The sequence below is a fragment of the Grus americana genome, chromosome 5 (assembly GCF_028858705.1).
Source record: "Grus americana isolate bGruAme1 chromosome 5, bGruAme1.mat, whole genome shotgun sequence".
NCBI classification, from domain to species: domain Eukaryota; kingdom Metazoa; phylum Chordata; class Aves; order Gruiformes; family Gruidae; genus Grus; species Grus americana.
Window position 1 is genome coordinate 8,304,031 of NC_072856.1, and position 18,470 is coordinate 8,322,500.

At 35.0% G+C, this 18,470-nt stretch overlaps 1 long non-coding RNA gene across 1 annotated transcript in view; it reads right to left on the reverse strand.

Moving 5' to 3' along the window:
• Positions 1-8,872: 8,872 nt before the first annotated feature.
• Positions 8,873-18,470, reverse strand: part of LOC129207041 (uncharacterized) — a 96,387-nt gene continuing 86,789 nt past the window's right edge. The window contains exons 8-9 of the long non-coding RNA XR_008577353.1: positions 10,828-11,009; positions 8,873-9,411 (exon numbers count right to left, since the gene is read on the reverse strand). This is a non-coding gene — a long non-coding RNA (uncharacterized LOC129207041). The remainder of the gene's footprint in view (positions 9,412-10,827; positions 11,010-18,470) is intronic.

Sequence of the window (18,470 nt, forward strand, 5' to 3'; positions counted from 1 at the left end):
GATTCAATGATAATTTAACATGGATAGCCAGACATGTCAGTTCTGTGGAAGTGGTTAGACAAGTATTTACCGGATACTTGAGGGGAAGGTGAGGGAAACGCACAATGAAGCAAATTTTTTGCTTTGCATCTGTTTTGCAATGTAATAAGATATAACCATGAACCAGACAACAATGAAATAAAAAGCAACCATAAATCAGAGGTCAAAGTTGCACCAAACAATAAATAAGCATCTCACCTCGCAACTCAGCTCTGTGTGCAACCGTGTTTCCTCCCTCACCCTGTTTCTCTTTAAATGGTTGACGCTGTGAGCTGTTAACCACATGAAAAATCCTTATATGGGACTTGTAAGGAAGTATTTGTGACTTCTATAAGTGAAAAAAAATCTTGCCAGGAAGACTGTTGAATAAATAACACGTTAAGACTGATTGTTACAACATACAAGCCTGTTGGAAGAAATTTTTGTAACCAAAATATATTTGAAGTATAGTTTTGATTGAAGACAAGCACATACGTGATCTCAGACAAAAGCTGTTCAAGCCCTATTCCTGCTCGTACCAAAGTCAATAGCAGAGTTCTACTGTGATCTATGAATAAGTTCACAAGGGTGGTGCTGAGATGTGTGTGTGGAATATATTTGATTCCATCTGGGCTTCTTATTCATAACTTGAAAATATATTTGAGCATATTACAATGTATACGTCATAAGTACCTCAAGAGAGTACTAAAATAAAAATCAGAAATGTTGCTTGAAGAGATTAACAAAAGGAAACCCACCATCAAGTCTTCTGAAGACTAAAAATGTTCATGGAAGCAAATGAGTGAAGAAAAGGCTTCTGTCTGCTGAAGTTGCCTGTTGACAGTTAGTCTCCTTATGCAGGTTTGAGATTAAAACTACCACAAGTACTCTTCCTGACAGGGGAAAAAGGAGCTTTTTATAGACAGTGTTAAAATTTTCAGAAGAATGTGAACTCCATACTCAGTTCAGGTGAAACACAGAAGTACACTAAAGACAACAGTGACCCCAAATTTTAAGAAGAACTAAAGTGTTGTATAAGTTGCTTTAAAAAAGACAAACAAGATAATTGTTATCTGTGTGATAGATAGCTAAGCTTCCAATACATGCTAACAAGCAGGTGTTGTTTTTAAAAAGTAAAAAAATAAAAAATTATTTTCAGTGACTTATTGATGTACTTCAAGTTCAAAAAAAAAACATTTCTGTAACTCAAAATCATATACTTTGTTAGACAAGAAAAATATCTAGGTAGTGCTAAAAATTTTTCTTTCAAATATTTAAGAACAATATCAAAGGCTGAGAAAGCCAAACAATTCAATGGACATGACTGACAATTACGGACTGAAAATACACACTGTGGTATATGATATTATGCCTGCCTACAAGGCACATGGAATACAGTTCCACCTGACAGGGAGGTGGAACAGGCTTACTTACACCATATTATAACTTACCTGAACAATTCTACTGGAATCAAAATTTCTAAGACTGCCTCAAAAGTTCCAGAATTTCCAACAGTGGTGTAAAAAAGTAAAACCAAAACACAAGGTCAGACTTTTCCTTTTGTTTCCAGCAGCACCTAGAGCCTCACCCCCAATGCACATCCAGACGTACTGCAACTCCTGAGGCAACAGGTGCCCTGGTTTTTGCTTCCTTAGATCACAAGGCATTGGGAACAGCTGCAGAAAATCAAAAGAACGTGAACCTGAACAGTGCAAGGTCAAAACTTATTTTCTTACTGATCAGTCCAGGAAAACATAAAGCTAACAACACCGATATAGATAAGTATATAGGTAGATTGGTAGGCAATATTTTAGCTTCAGCCAGCAGTTCCTTCTGAATGTCTCTGAAGAACAAAGTATGATAATGGATTGGGTTTAGTTGCAACAAATATCCAAGAATAGGTCTAATTCCCAAGCTGTACTGCTATGGAGGTACCCTGTTCAACCACTTCGTAAGCACACAGAGAACTAAGGCAAACAAAATAACAAGATATTCAACGTGCAACACCTGGATGCTCTAGTCCTCAAAGCTAATTGTTCCCAGGCTAGTCCTGACAGGCACCATCACAGACTTCCTGATTGTTACTTAAAGTTTCCTACATCCAGAATACAAAAAAAACCAAAACCCAACTGATTGATTTTCATTTTGAGGAACAGCTCGCTTAATATTGAGCATTCAGAAAGTGAAGAGAATCTCTTATTTCTGACCACAATGCCCTATGTGAGCTGTAGTAGGGAGTGAAATATGAACAGTAGTCTTTGTAGCATCACACCACTGATGTACAACTGAGCCACACATGCTTCCTACAGACTGCAGAAACAGCTGTCAAACACCACCAGCATGATTTGACTTGCTTCTTGTTTTCTTCTCTGGCAAAGGAATGAAAAATATGAAGTTTTTTCCCCAATGCAAAGCCCGAGGTTACCAGAGCTTATAGTATAGCAAAATGCCATAATACACAAAGGAAAAATTCTAGGTTTAGAACTAGGCTTTCCTGGAAAAGCTAGATCATATGGCAAGTTGATTTCTTGAGTGATAACAATGAATTCTAAGGGTTTTCTATAGATGTATAACAGACCCGCAGTACTCAGTACAACAGCTTGCTATAGGAAACAATGGGTATCGGAAACTTGGGTATTCACCCGCTTACTTTTGTGAAAGAGCAAAGAAAGAAAGAAGACATCAGCTATGCTGTTAACGTAACAGAGTTTGAGAAACGAGATTTAGAGTTGTTATAGCAATGAAACTGCTGAAAGAAGCAAGGACAGGCAAAGCTGAAAAAAGACATCACGTTCCAAACGTGCTTCTAAGCTGTTGGTAAAGCTGACCCAAACCTAGCAAAGTCAGCAAAGTGCTCTTAATCTCTTCACTTGAGCTTGTTAGACTCTCCAACAGGTCCCCAACACTCTTTTGGGCACTCTAAAGCAAACATTACTGTGTAAAAATCATCCTGAATTATTTTAGTTCTCACATAGCTATCCACTAGGGCAGAGAGAATATCCATACCCACATCTAAAGCTGATACGCTACTGATCAGAACTTCTTAGAAAATTTGTCTGTTAAAACAAGGCAAACATAGCTTACAACAGGCTTGTATCTTAGAATATAAACAGATCTGCTAAAACACACTTTTTCTCTTTAATACTATAAATGTTCAAGCAATTCTATTAATGTTTTTAACATTCCAGGAAAATCTGCTAGGAATTGCTGTTTAATTTCATTACATTTGACTTCCAAAACAGGAGTTTAAGGGTGTGCATATATATATATATATGTTCTGCTCATTGATTTTCAAAACTCATTAGTAAAATGGCTCGACAATTTCTATTTTACCAACTTAAAACAAAGTTAAAAACCATTACAAACCAGCTCTAAGCCCCTTCCTCAAATTATGAGGAAAAACCCTCTAATTTGAACAAATACATTTCAGAATTCATAGAGGTATATACAATGTTATCAAGCAGAAGCCAAGATTTTTTTAAAATCACAATACCAGACCATAAAAGACTATCAAAACGTACCTTACCTCAGATACAGAGACTGCAATGAACTCCTGTTCACAGGAAGCTCTGTTACATACATACATACATACATACATACATACATACATACATATATACACACACACACACACACACACACACACACACAGATACAAAAGACACAACTGTTCCTGCTTAGCTGACAACGGTGGAACAAGTCTAGAGAGCTGATCTCTATAGCTTTGGGCAGCTGCTTGTAATTCATCAATTAACCTCCTCACCTGAAGGGTTAAATTACAACAGGTACCAGAAAGAGCCGATGATGATATCGTGCCTATCAGATTTTTCCTTACAAACCTACAGAATGTATGGGGGCGGGGGGGGGGGTTTACTGTTCTAAGCTACACAGGACACCTAGTATGTGTGACTTCTACGTATCAACCTATTTCTAATACAGATCTATAGGTTTATTTTTATGCCTCTAGAGAAAGAGAGACATAACCACATGCAGAACCACGTATGGGAGTGGCAAACGCAAGGAATATACACAGTTTTTTCCTCCCTTTATTTTGCATTTTATAAACAACCACATAAATCACCAGTAATTATACACTTATAATGACCTTTAATAACTGGAAAAAAACCTGCATTCATTATTTCCATAATTTGTAATTTACAAACTCTGTGTTCACAAACAAATGGCATACATTAAAATAAAGAGGACTACATAATTCTTTAACTCCCAAAGAAGTTATGTGTATAAACAATACATGTTTCTTTGAATATCATTAGCACGTATTCTTCCAGCTTTCATTAAAATATTTTCAATAGGTTTACACAGCTTTTGTGCCATATTTTCATTGCAATAAGAACCAGATATATTCTTTGTGAATTTGGGAAGGACAAGTGAATGTCTCAAACCAAGGAAGTACAGAAGTCGAAATAAAGTAAAAATCATCCCTACCATGCATTAAAAAAATCAAGATTATACTTACATGCCCCTTGAAAAAAATAAAGGTAGCCTTTCCAGTGGTGAAATGTTTATATTCCACAGACACAGTAACAATGGAGTTACAGTTTAAAATTTACATTCTCAGAGCTGTTAAAAATAGCTGATCATGTAAAATATGTAATCATCAGCATCAGAATGTTAAATTTTGTAAACCATTAAGAAATGCTAATGAAATTAGCCTTCAGAAAGGGCAAATGTCAGCAGGATGCTCAAAAGAGGGATACTTCCAAAAAGCCAGTCCGAATTCTCTCAACCCTGTTGGTTTCAGAAACTTCAGGTTTCAGAATCGCAAAGTGATACACCAGCTGCATAATTTAAACATAGGAGTACAATTATGGAGTTATTTTTCAGTATGGAAACATAAGATTCTGTATCTTACTTGAAAATGTAAGCTTTACATGTGCTTACACAAGTAAAATATGGGGACCATAGTATGTTTGACCTGACGCCTCCAGCTGTCTCCGTTTGTGTTCCCAACTTCATTTTTCATACGTAATTGTGCATCTAACTTAAAGAAAATTAGATTATATATACCATTAGTTTTAATGGCTTAGAAGAAATAACCGGGACAGATTGTGCCTGGCAATTAAAGAGTTATAGCTTTGTATTGCATGGGCAATCACACGATTTTCCTATTCTATTTTACTGCAGAGTATGTATGTACATACCGAAAACCATATTCACTCTATCAAGGCAGCCACGAAATCCTGAACTGTATGAGATTTTTCAGGTTTATTTGTTCTACCTTTTGTTTGAAGGACATTGAAACATATCTTGAAGGGCAGACGTTTTCCAACAGCTCAAGCACAAATTCTTCTTCTTTATTAATAGGTTACTATATCTCTTATTCTATTCCATTATTGATAAAAGACAGCAATTGTGAAAACACAAGACCTACAGATTCTTGCATATTAAAAAAAGAACATGAACATTGCGACATACTGCTCAATCCAGTCCAGCTGAGTCTCTGACACCGACCCTTGCTCCAGAAGGAGATGCAAAACATCCTTTACAGAAGCATTGGCCCTACTAAATTCATGACTTATTACACATTTTTACCCCATATTATGCGAACCTAGACTTTCTGAAGTAGTACAATAATTATCTGCTTCTTTTCAAACCACAAAGAGACAGGATTCAGTGATATCTTGCAAAAATGAGTTCTGGAATTTCATTAAGTACTTTGAAGAAAAAAAATGTAATGAGCCTTATTTTGGTTGAATCTCATCTGGTATACCTCTTTTTTGCAAGTTATAACTTACTGGGGTTTTTATTATGTTCAGTTTTACTCTCATCCTAGTTGAGCCATAGTCTTTTTATTTTTACTTGAAATAAAATATTTGTACTCTTTTTGAAGACAAATCTTTAAGCCATTGGTATTTTTGCTATAGCTTTCTTTCCTATCCCTGTGAAAAAAAAATATGAAATTTCAGATGGTGAAATTACAATATTTTGCTATCATTTTCTTTCCTAATTTTCTACAGTGTCAGAGTTGGTTTCCCTTCATTACTCACATTTAATCCAGCCTATACAGATTCCTAGATGACTTTACTGAGTAGTAACAGTCAATTTTTGAATCAGAAATTTTCAAATTGTATAAGTAATGCCAGTGATTCTTTCCAATGTGTATCACATCTGCTGTTAATGCATTTAATTTCTTATCATAATTCCCATTTCCTTAGCTTGCTTAGGTTTCTCTGAACTTGTATGACTCATGTCTAGCCTTAATCACACTGAAAAATTCTGTATCACTTTGGTATTTTTTTACATCAGGATATATTGTATCCTTTTTTTTTCCAAATACAAACGAAGCATAAAGACATAGTAAAACATTTTTAGCATGACAAAAAGTGAGCAGTGGTATACTTTAGAGGTTCATACTTACAAGTATTTGCACTCCCTCATGCACACATGCAAACATATATACAGAAAAAGATGCCAAATGTAATGCAGAGCTTTAGGGTATAATGTTAACCTTTGGCCATCTTAAAAGTATCTGTTATTATTTCAGTCTCAGTTCTCTGGTTCTCAACCATGTTTTCTGTAGAAAATATAGCAGAAAATATTTTTAGGTACTAGAGTGATTTCATGACTCTGCTGAAAATAGAGCAGTACAAACTCTTCAATAATGTTATTTGATATTCCTCTTGCAAATACATTTGTGAAAATAATATAAATATTGCTTATGGTGAGATCTGGCAGACCACTTTGTAACATCCACTTTTATGTACAAGTTTAATACAACTTTTCAAATTAATAGTCTGAAGGTTCTGAAGGATTAGTTCAACTTCAATGTAAGATTTTCCTGAGACAACGTTTTAGGGTCTAGACCTCTATTATAAAAAAAAATAAAGATACAAATTTTTTTCTTGGAATATTTTTACAATTTTTCTTCAGTTAAACATGTCCACTATAGTAGCAGGAAAAAATTGCTCAAGTTCCTTTTTAATGTTTTTGTTCCTTAGGTAGCAGGTCATTCCATAAGGTAACCCTACAAGTGACCCAAGTGAGATATATTAAAATCTAGTAATACAATACCCCTGGACTATTTTACATAATAAGATTTTTTTTCCAACTCCCAGATGTTGCTAAAGGACAGAAAAAAAGACCTGTAAAATTCTTCATCATGAATCTTTTTTTCTGCAAATCCCTTTTTTTCCCCCCTTTCAAAAGCAATTCTGAATAGAGGTAAAAGAAGACAAAACTTGACCTTTTGTGATCCCAGCATTAATAGGTCTGTTCATAATTCAATCTGTGTGTGTGTAGAAGCATCCATGTGGAAACATGCAGGCCTGAGAGACATAAAGCCTTTCCCTTTAAACATTATCTGACCCTATGAGTCTTATTCACAAAAGAAGGCTTACGTACGCATAAGTTGAAAAAAAATGCACGCTTTCATTGTGCTACAGAGAGCCTACACATTTTACTCCTCATTCTCCAGGAAAACTCATCATGGAAGTGACACTTGTACAGGAGCTGGGTGAGGGAATGGTAAATGAACACAACGTAGCAAAAAAAAAAAAAGCACACACAAAGAATAAGCTACTTTTCTCATTAAAAATATAGGAGGGGCATCTCCTTGGCTGGCATATAACAGAGTAACGGTACCAATGTGAGAGACGTCGAGGTCCCCCGTATATTGTAGCCTTGCAAAATTCTACCTTATGAGAGAGGCGTGGTTTTCTTCCCATACTAAAACTATTTTCTTCTTCCATAATGTCTGACCATCGAGGTGAGGGATAACTGTGTCATTTTTACCTGGACTGGTAAATATTTACAATATAATATTTATAATATCTTAAAGTCTAATGAACTGCTTATGATTATGCAGTACATAGGTTTCCAGACAACTCTGTGAGGTATTTTATAAGTTAAAGTCTACTGGTGCTACTGCAAATCCACAGCAAATAGTAGTCTCAATTATTTTTATTATGATTATACATAAATCCATGTATTATCAGTACTTCTTCATGCCACTCCTGTTTAGTTTGGCACTGTAAAGTCAGCTGTCAGTTTAAATGCTATATTACTCAGAGTCCACTCCTGTTATCAGAGAGTGCTCTGAGCCACTTTGCACTGAACCTGTCAATTGAAATCTGAACAAGGGGCAGGAGATCTACAATTGTAAGAATAGCAATAAGAGCTCACATTTAGTGAAACAAATCCTCAGCTGGTATAGATCAGCCAAGCTTCAACAACCTCAGTATTGATTTATACTAGGGTCTGAGCTCAGCATCTGTAATTATTTTCTAAACCAGGCAAAACAAATGACATCAGGGATCACGAGGAAGGCTTCTCTTAATAAGTAATGAGTGAAGTAATTCTGCAAAATGATGACTTCCCCATCCAAGCTTCCAGCATTTTCACTCCCAATAGAGAGGAAATACCACCTAGATTTTGCAAATCTCATCCTGTACCTATCTGCATCCTCCTATGCCCAAATGCTTTCACAATATGGCTGTGACAGCACTCACCTTCTACAATCTCAGAGGAGGACTGTTAAGGAAGGAAAGAAATGGAAATTTCATGGACCTTTATTTTTTTAACAGTAAAATAGAAACAAGACTATTCAATAGGCAATCAGAAAACAGGAAAAAACATCCAAGAGTAAGGCTGTGATGATGCCACCATTAGTGATTTATTATGGGTGCAAATGTTCGGATTCAGCACCTTTTAAATAATATGAAAAGTACCATGTACCCCAGTGATACCAATCGTGTTAAACAATTGGTTGTTATTTGCTAGCTTGAACGTCTAATTAAGTTGTTAATGAATAAAAATCTAATCTCGGATTGACTAACTATATCTACATTTCATTATTTTTCATAATACAGTTGATAGATAAATAATATGCCCACTAATGTCATACAACAGCTTTTATTTGAATTACACTTACAAGAAATTGTTTAGTTAGATGAATTACAAAAATAAGGAATATTTACAGATAAAGCTGGATCATTTAACATGGAAGTATTATTGAATTGGTATTCAGGCTAATGTCAAGTGATATTAAAATTAATATCGACAGTGAAGGACATGTGAAATATTGACAACCGATTGAGTTATTCAAAAAAGAAAATAAATGGGCCTACATTCTCTGAGCGATGGATGTTATAATTCCACCAAAGAGGATCAGAGAGCTGCAGCTACATCCCACACGACAACTGCTTTGCAGTTACTCTTAAGAGTAGCTTCTTACTTCTAGGAGCTTCTTCGCTGGTCATAGGTTAGAGCTGCTCACAGGCGCGATGGTGAGTGCTGCCGTTCAAATGCAGACTCATTCCAACAGAAGCGTGACCTTTCCTGTACTAGGTGCTTGGGCGCTGGGTGGTGCAGTACCTGGAACCACTTCCATACTTCTCAGGGGGCCAGAAGCCTTTAGGAGGATCGTTAAATGCTCTGCTGAAGATTAGTGAAAAACCTGAATGGCTATTGCATGTGATTCGAAAACATTAAAATAAACCAAGTGGATTTGTATATGTGGGGTATTTATTTGCAAGCTCAAACTAGAAATTCTAGTGTCTGTACAACTGAATAACATGTACTGGAACATCTTAAACATCTAGAACCAAAAAGATGTTTAATAGGTTGCCCACTTAATACATATTTCTCTCTCTCTCTACATAAATTTTGTGGTTCCTTTTTTATTTTCATGGCTGTCTAAACATTTCAAGGATGGTTCTTGGCAGTATTTTTGTTATGGTAATAATAAACAGTGTTTGTTTTGTATCTCCATATTCCTGGTGACAAGTAATAGGTCATTAAAAGCTTTATATTTTGGTACATGCCTTCCAACAGGCAGAGATAAATTTACCAAACACATGGAAGTGGAAAAGATATTCTTCCCAACCTCAGGCAGATAGTTTAGGATTTCTGCCAAAGTAAGGAGCTCAAGATTGAGGTCTACTCGTATACGTTGTTTAGCAAGTCTGTTCTATTTAAGAAAAATATGAGATGTTAGAAATTAGTAGATAAACAATGAAAAAACAATGTTACTGCAAACAAGTTCATGTCAAACACAAGTTATTGGTAGGAAAATGAAATATCATTGATATAATTCTCAAAAGATTTTTAATTATTCCAATAAATGAAATGTTAAGATGTATTTACTGGTGGCATTGCAATAAGATGAATGTATTAATAATAGTATACCTGAATAAGGAATAAGGGGGGGTTGCCATCCAGAAACCTACATGAAAATCATTCTTCACTTTTACCTGCCATCAATTTTGTATTAATATTTCATTTATAGAATACGCTGTCAACTTCACAGCATGAGCTATTGTAAGAAAACTGCTTCATTTAACAGTTTTTCATTATAATATTTCCTGCATAATCTTATGATTAGCTTACTAAATCTTCACATTGTAAACTACACTTTTTCCCTAAAAGAACAGAACAGAGTTCAACATTTTTCTTTAGAGCAGTAACACAGTTCTAACACAAACAAAGGAGTCACTTAAACTCTTAACTGAATACTAAATATTTTGCTAGGGTGAAAAATCTCTTTGAAAAATTGTTTTACTAGCAAAAGCAATTGGATATTAAAAATCGTAGAAAACAAATTTGAAGAAAATATCCCTAGTTTCTTTAGAAATTTGCAGAATTGATAAAAAGTATGACATATACCAAAACTTCTACTGAGTATATGAGATCAATTTTTTCATACTCACTACAGTCAGGAAGGTTTTCTCTAGAGGAAGGTTGAATGCATCCTCTACATGGGGTCACATACAGTGCTGGAGTCACACATGACATCATTAAATATATTTACGGCTACTACATAGAATGTATTGGATTATATTGAATTTTTACCTCATTTCAAGCTTTCCATCCGTCCTTTGAGTGGGAACACCCAACCACTGGGGTTCTTCCTTTGTTCCAAACACATTGGCAGAAAGTAGGCTGGCAGCGATAAGGAGAGCGGACACAGTCTTTACTATTCATTTTCATCATGCAAGTAAAGGTACTGAAGCTGGCCATGAGGGAGAAATCATCTGTGCAAGTAAAAGGGTTGATGGAATTTATTTCCATTCTGGCACAATGAGGGAAGGGGAATAAAATTGCACTCGCCAAAATTCTGTTTGGGGCTACACACTGCTTCTTACACAGAACTATGAACTAGCAATTTTTACCTTTTTTTAATCAATGCTACATACCAACAAAAAAGAATATTTGATTGTAACCATGGATCCTACTGACACTACTCATTTTTTGTTTGGCCATTGAGTTAATTGGAGCTAGAAGTTAATCTTCAATGTATTTTTATACTATAGAAAATACGTAAATAGAAAAGATTAGAAAAGAGAAGAAAGTGAAAGAGTCCATGTCAGATCCACTCAGTATGGAATTAGGGAGATAAAAAAGAGAAAAAAAATTGGGGAGAAAATGCAATAGTTGTCTTCACAGAGAAAAAAGAAAATCGACCAGACCTTGCTAACCTAAAGAATTTACTAATACTTTTCAAGTTTTAACAGATACAGTGTTATCGAAGTAACCAATGCCTTATATCCAGAGATATAACAGAATATGAATTTTTGAAGAGAAATTATTCATTAAAGCCATCATTCATTGTAAAGTTCATTTACTTTAATAAGGACTGAAGTATTTTGTGCCTGACTTTCCAAGATATTTATTTATTTCTGATAAACGTGGTTAAATTTATTAATAGAACTGAATAAGCCAATGAGAGACTAAGTTTAAAATAGGGTCACATATATATAGGTGTCCTGGAGACTTTTATATGTGTTCCTAAAGCCAATGCACAGAAGAATATCAAGTTGTTAGCTCTTGCCTAGTACAACTCTTGCTCTACCTGTTGGGAAAATTATCCCTTGCATCTGGGGATCACAACACCCCACAGAAAAAAGATGTAAATCTAAAGATTCAGAAATTTGTATCCTACATGCATATGAAATTATCTTTGGCAATTGCTTTACTTGGTCATTATGAAGCATTCAGAAATTCAGAAAACTGTCCCATTTTTATCTGGAGATTTAAATCAGCTTTAAAGTCAGTTACAAAAAATAACTTTTTTGGCCTTCAAATATAGTCCTTATGGTCTTTTTTTCTCTTAATTGTCAACAAAATTACTTTATGATGTAATTCGCTTCATCTTGCTTTAAATAGAATTCCTCTGTTATTGGAAGAATATCCAATGATTTTTCCCTTCTGAACATCAATAGCAAAATCCAACTAAAAAATGAAAAATAACATACTACATACACATGGATTAAAAACCCATATGAAGCATTTTCATATAAACATATATGATATTTTCTTAGACATTTTCATATAAGCATTTTTATGTACATTTGGCTTTTATTCTTCATCAACTTGAACAGGCATGTATTTTAAATGTTATTAGGATTGACTTGGCTTGCAATATAATTATAAAAAAACCACCTCTCAGAATGACTATCCTAAAAACTTCATACATCCCAAGTACATTTTTCAGTGGTCAGTATTTTGAAGTTGGGAAAACCGTGTCTAATTTATACGCAGTAGAGACAAGGTTAAAAAAAATTAAGACTGTGCTACTTTTGACAGTAGCCAATTGCTTTTGTGTGGGTTGTTTAAATCTCCCAGTCTCCAAGTGACTGAGAGGGTTCTATTTAAACGACACTTGTACCCTGCCTGTGGTGGGGACTGGCCTCACGTTAGGCATTTGCGATGTTTTGGCCGCCTTCTAGATACCTGTCGGAATGGATCAGCATGAGAGGATTAGTTATTAACTTAAATGAAACCAGGATTTCATCTACTGTCCCAAAGTTTGAAACAATTCAAACTATTCATTGGAGTGTGGTAAATGAAATCTCTAGAAAGGAAAAAAGGCTCTGTATATGCTCGCTGTCACGAAGCGATTTGATTGACACTAGTACACCCACTGGTCTTCAGCAATTACAGCTGAAAGCAAGACCAGAACTGGGAGCAGATGGGTAAGCTTTTAAGTAAATATAAAAGTTAAAGACGATTACTGTTAGCCTTCTCACAGAAACGTTTTCTTCCTGGCACAAGCAAATTGCTAACAAAGTTAGCTATATGAGATACGTCTTTCATTTGAAAAAAAATATTGTTAAAATTCTGATTCTAAATATATGAGAAAATGCCTGGACACTTGCAAAGAATCTGAGAACTTTAGTTTGACAAATTCTTATAGCACTACTCAGGATTTCAGAACACATAGACTTGCATTTTTAAGCATAACTAAAAATAAAGTAAAAGACCTCTAAAGAAAAATTAAACAAAAGTTTAAGGCAAAAGAGTTTTTAAGGCACAATTCTTTGCAAATTTGCATACTGCATCTTTACATTCATTTAATGGAAATGAAAGCTACAAATATGGTGTCCTATTTTTTCAGCATACATTTAATTCAGGACTGTACTGACTGAAAAAATATTTAATCTGTCGGTTACTTTTCAGAGAGAAAACAGAAATGTATCTCCAGTCGAATGAGTGTAACTTGTCCAATAAACCAAATATACTTAGACAGGGGCAACATAATAACTGTCAAAGACCAGGATCTGTTCCTGACGATCCTTATTGTGTCCTTGCGTAACACCTGAAGCTGTAGGAGAGAGAAAAGCTAAAAAGCTCTGCAAAGCTTTTTCAGAGATTTTCTGAAAGCCCTTGGTGGAGAAGGCGTAAGTCCAGGTTTGCGTGTCACTCAATTAAACGAGTAAAAAGCCACCAACTTCAGCTGACATCACTCCACTGCAGCCGAGGGTCTGTCCCAGGACATTCAGACGTACAGGGGGAGGGACAAGTCAATTGTAAGTATGGATACGTTGAGATCACAGGAAAATCCGATGGATCTCTGGGTCTTCACAAAAGGCTACAGAAGCTACACAGAAGAATGGCTCTTCCTTTTCCTCCCCCGACCCTCCACAACCAGTTAAGAATGATGCTGCTATGAGCTCCTGATCTACAGCCCCAAGCCACAGAGCAAGATACGTAGAAGTTAAAGACAACAAGACAGGCATAATTTTCTGCAGCAAATTTCTGCTCTACACATGCGTTTCTATAGAAAATATAGCTCCTTTCTCTTTGTGCTGCTTATACATACTTTTCCAAAAGTGTGCTAATCCCTGGTGTTCATATGAAAATGGATAAGAGCAAAGACATTTAGTTATTTTTTTCCCCTCACAGCTTACCCACTAGGATTATTTTTTAAATTAAACCTTTGGTAATTCTAACTAGGCTCCAGCAAAGCTCAGCAAACCTCAGAATATCACTGCTGATATCATATCATAATTTCTGTTAATATTACATAACTTGTTAATCAGATCTGCCTGGACAGGATTAATGAGTGGTAGAAAATGGTGGCCTGTCTGTACCAGCACTCCAAAAGGGAGCTAAATTATGTTAGGAAAACTACATTAAATAAAGAAAAAGGAAGTAAGTATGATAAACAAAATTATTTTTGTTTGGAAAGAAAAAATTAAGAATGAAAAGAAAGGAGATACAGGACATTCATACACAAAAGATGGAAAGAATACTAATTTGTAAAAACAAAGTATGACATGACTAATTCACAGAATTAGAACAACAAAATCAGCAATTTTCAAGGCTGGTGTACCAGATCAGAAATCCGCAATTTACACTTTCCCAGTTTTCTTTTTATAGCCATAGAAATCTATACAAATTGGAAATCCTCACTTCCTTAAATCTTGTCAGAAACACAAGGAATATTCGCATGGATACAGGAGACATGACACCTTATTTCCTTCTAACTTGAGTAGCTTTCTACAGAATTTATGTCATGTTGCAGGAAAATGTTAGCATTTTGCATTACACCTGCTAGTATTTTACATTCGGTGTGCCATGGCTAACATAACTTCACAGGTACAAGAACCTGGAGAATCCAGAGTAATGTGGCATTAACTCCATTAATTCTTCATGACATTTCTATATGCATTAATAAAATGCACTGGAAAGATACCTTCAGTAACATTCTAATGAGCGCTTAAATTCCCACGATGTTTTGCGATGAGCAAATTGCAGGGCTCAATAGAACTCTGCATCCTTTTTTGCTATATAAAAATTGTTCCTGCAACGTAGGTGTTGCACAAGTGCGGCATTTTTTTAAGTAATAAGTTCAGTTCATAAAAAAGAAACTAAATACTTATTCACTTATTAAAGAAACCCTATAGCAATAAAAGAGGGCATAAGAAGGGTCACTTTCTTTAAAATAAAATGTTGTGCATATATATATATGAAGAATTAACATAAACAGGGTATCAAAACCTAAAACATAACAGATGATATGCTACAACAATGTGCAAAAGTTACAAGATGAATTGAGTTATCCAAATATTTGTGCAGTTGATCATATATAAAAAAGAATCAAAATAACAGACATATGACATATTACTTTAACAACTGGTGTCAAAAGGAAATAGGAATTTCTAAATAAAAAAAAGTCAATCCCATTAACTTTTAAAAGTTAGTATTTGTAACCCAATAGCAAACAGCTGCTGTAAATACTTTAAAAATTATGCTTTATATGCATATCGATATAAATAATATTGTTTAACCAAAATCCTATGACACTCAACCTTCATATATATGTTGACAAGATTCTCCAATGGTTTGTTACCATACAAAAGAGTGGGACAAATTACTTATTTATATATACAAAACATGCTTATAAAGGCCAGCTGCAGGTATTTTTTGGAAAGTGCATTTTAATAAGGTCCTATTCAGTGGGGGAACAAATGGGGAAAAAGTAGTTTGCACTACAGAGTTTAGTGCAAGAGCTTTCTCTTTTTCTAACAACGAAATCAATCATTTGTCCAGACTGTGGGGAGTCAGAGTTAGTTACTGAAAAGAGCTCCATATATAAACAAGTCAATAACTCATTGTGTGTTATTGTTGGACTGAAGAAGTCTGCTTTCAAAAAGCTGCCCCTGCTTCTCTGAGAATGAATGTCACTGTATTCAGGGAGTGAGAGAGGGGTCTTTTGTTTCTAGCTATTGCTGACTGCCATTTATGTATGGGAAAAGAGATGTGGCTGCTAGTTGTCTCAGGAAAACCATACCATCACCACCGCACAGTTCTACATCATGGTTGCCCTGGACCTTACTTTTGTAAAGGTACTTCTATAAGAGAATTCACACGTTTCATCCAGTTTCTAAATTCACTAGTAGTATTTGTAAATACTGTTTTCATTTCATAAAGATAAACCGGCCGAAGATTGGAAGAAATAAACACATTGAAGCACTTGATTTTATCTATGACAATGTAAGGAATGACACTTTAAATATATTAGCCTTAGACTTTTCTGAATAAATATCAATTTGTTTAGAAACTCAAGAGCACATAAGTGAACTTTAATGTGTCTTTGTATTCTTTTGTGTTTCTTCTTTTAAAGAGACTAAAACCCACAGTTGCTGAATCATCTCAATTCAGACTTGGGGGAAAAAAAAAAGAAATTAAAATTTTATCTTTGTTGACCTAGGTACAATTGCTTCCTTACACTCCAGCCCAACTAATTAAAGAAAGTTCCCGCCTTTGAGATTTAATAATAAAAATTGGAGGTTCTGCAAACAACATTGTCATTCCACAAGGGAACTCAGTAGGGTTACATTCATATCTGTTAAGCTATTCACATGCAGAAGTATTTTCGAGAGCATGTATAGCCGTAGTCTAGATTTGACTGTTGTTAAAAATTACAAACTTCACTAATATAAAAATAATTCTTTTTGCACTTTAAACATTTCTTGACGTATTCTGTACATTGACATAGAAATTGAAATTTCTTTTTTGTTGAGCCTTACACAAATGGAGAAAAAGGTCATGATCATTATACCATCCTGTGGAATTAGCAGAGGTTCATACAGGAAATAAATACACTTTACCCTTAAGCTTTATCCATGCTTCAAAATATTGACAACACGTCCTTAGACTATAAAACATTTCTCAAGTAATAAAGACATATAGAAGAAACAGTATCCTTTTCCCACCAAAACCATCATGATGAACATTCAATATTTCTTAGGAAGCAGATTGATAGGAAAAGCCCATCGGTATAGTTTTAGAGAGTCAAACCCTGATTGCACTATAAACTCCCACCTATTACACAGATTTGCAGCTCGCAGCTGATTAGTCTGTGCAATCAAACGTGGCTTTGATGGGCACCATCGCACCATTCTGGAGTTTCAGAATTCACTGCTCTCCAGCAACGTCTCTCATGGCTTTGGGCCTCTGTGTGGGTACAGGACAGATTCAGGTGGAATACACTGTAAAGATGAATTATATTCTGAAACTTGTAATTTTGAGTAGTTTTTTACTATCAAATGCAGATACATTTACAGTAGTTCCTTTTGTCTGTTGAAGATTAATGAGATTCTGCGCACTGGGGAAAGCAGGTGACCTCCCGGGTGAAAATAATCATTGAAGAACTCAAATAAGATGCAGGAAATGAATCTTATAAAAGTAACAGTTACTAAAGCTGAGGATACATTCAAAAGCTTTGTTAAAAGCCAGATTTGTATACAGTTTTTCTGAGTAAAAACATAAGAGGCGAGACTTACACCTTAGCAGTGTTCTAAGAAAAATCTGTCTGCAAAGGCAAGCAGCCAGTGTCACAGCAACTTTGGACTCTGACAAATAACAGGAGACTGAGTTTGGGTTCTCAACTGCGAGCACTTCTTCAGAAGCGCTCAGGACATGCAGTGAATAAAGAACCTTCCGGGTGGTCTAGCTATAAATTTTTCCCTTCAATATTATTTACTTTGTGGATACCGAGATCTTTTTTGAGACCATGGATGCTCTGCGTCCCAAGTCACTTAAACAGAAGAAATACTGACCTAATGCTGAACACTGCCCAAAAAGGGAGCATGACAGAATAAGTCCAGCACCGCTGAGCACATTAATGGCTGTACTGGGTTATGTATGGATCACAAACCTTTAACCTCAAATAAATCACACCTCGAAAATAATTACTATTAAAAAGAAAAAAAGCATATATGTCACAATTACCGAAGCTAGTAGCCAACAATATAGCTCTGTCTTTATGTTGTAGAAGATTTTAAAATGTGCCAGTTTGGCAAAAAAAAAAAATTAAAAAAAATTGTAAACTGGAAGGAAAAGGTAGAAGTTGCCTGAATTAAAAAGGAATTAGTAAGAGGATACTGGTAGGCGAAATATAATAAATTTAATACTCCTCTAGTCATGCAAAGTCTTTTTGAGTTGGTAAGTTTGTCAAAAAACAATGAATAACAACTTATATGATATTTCAGAAGGAAATATCTTGTATAATTAAGTGAAATAAGTTTATTTAAGGTGGCCAAGCAATACTAGAAATATACATGTGAACTCCGTAATACGAGTAGGCAGAGATTTTTAGGAAAAAACTTAAACTTTTAAAAAAGCATTTGTTTTAAATGAGAAAGATACTAATAGCCATTAAAGAGACTACAAGTAAGAAACCTGCCTGATGTGAATACTTTACCAAA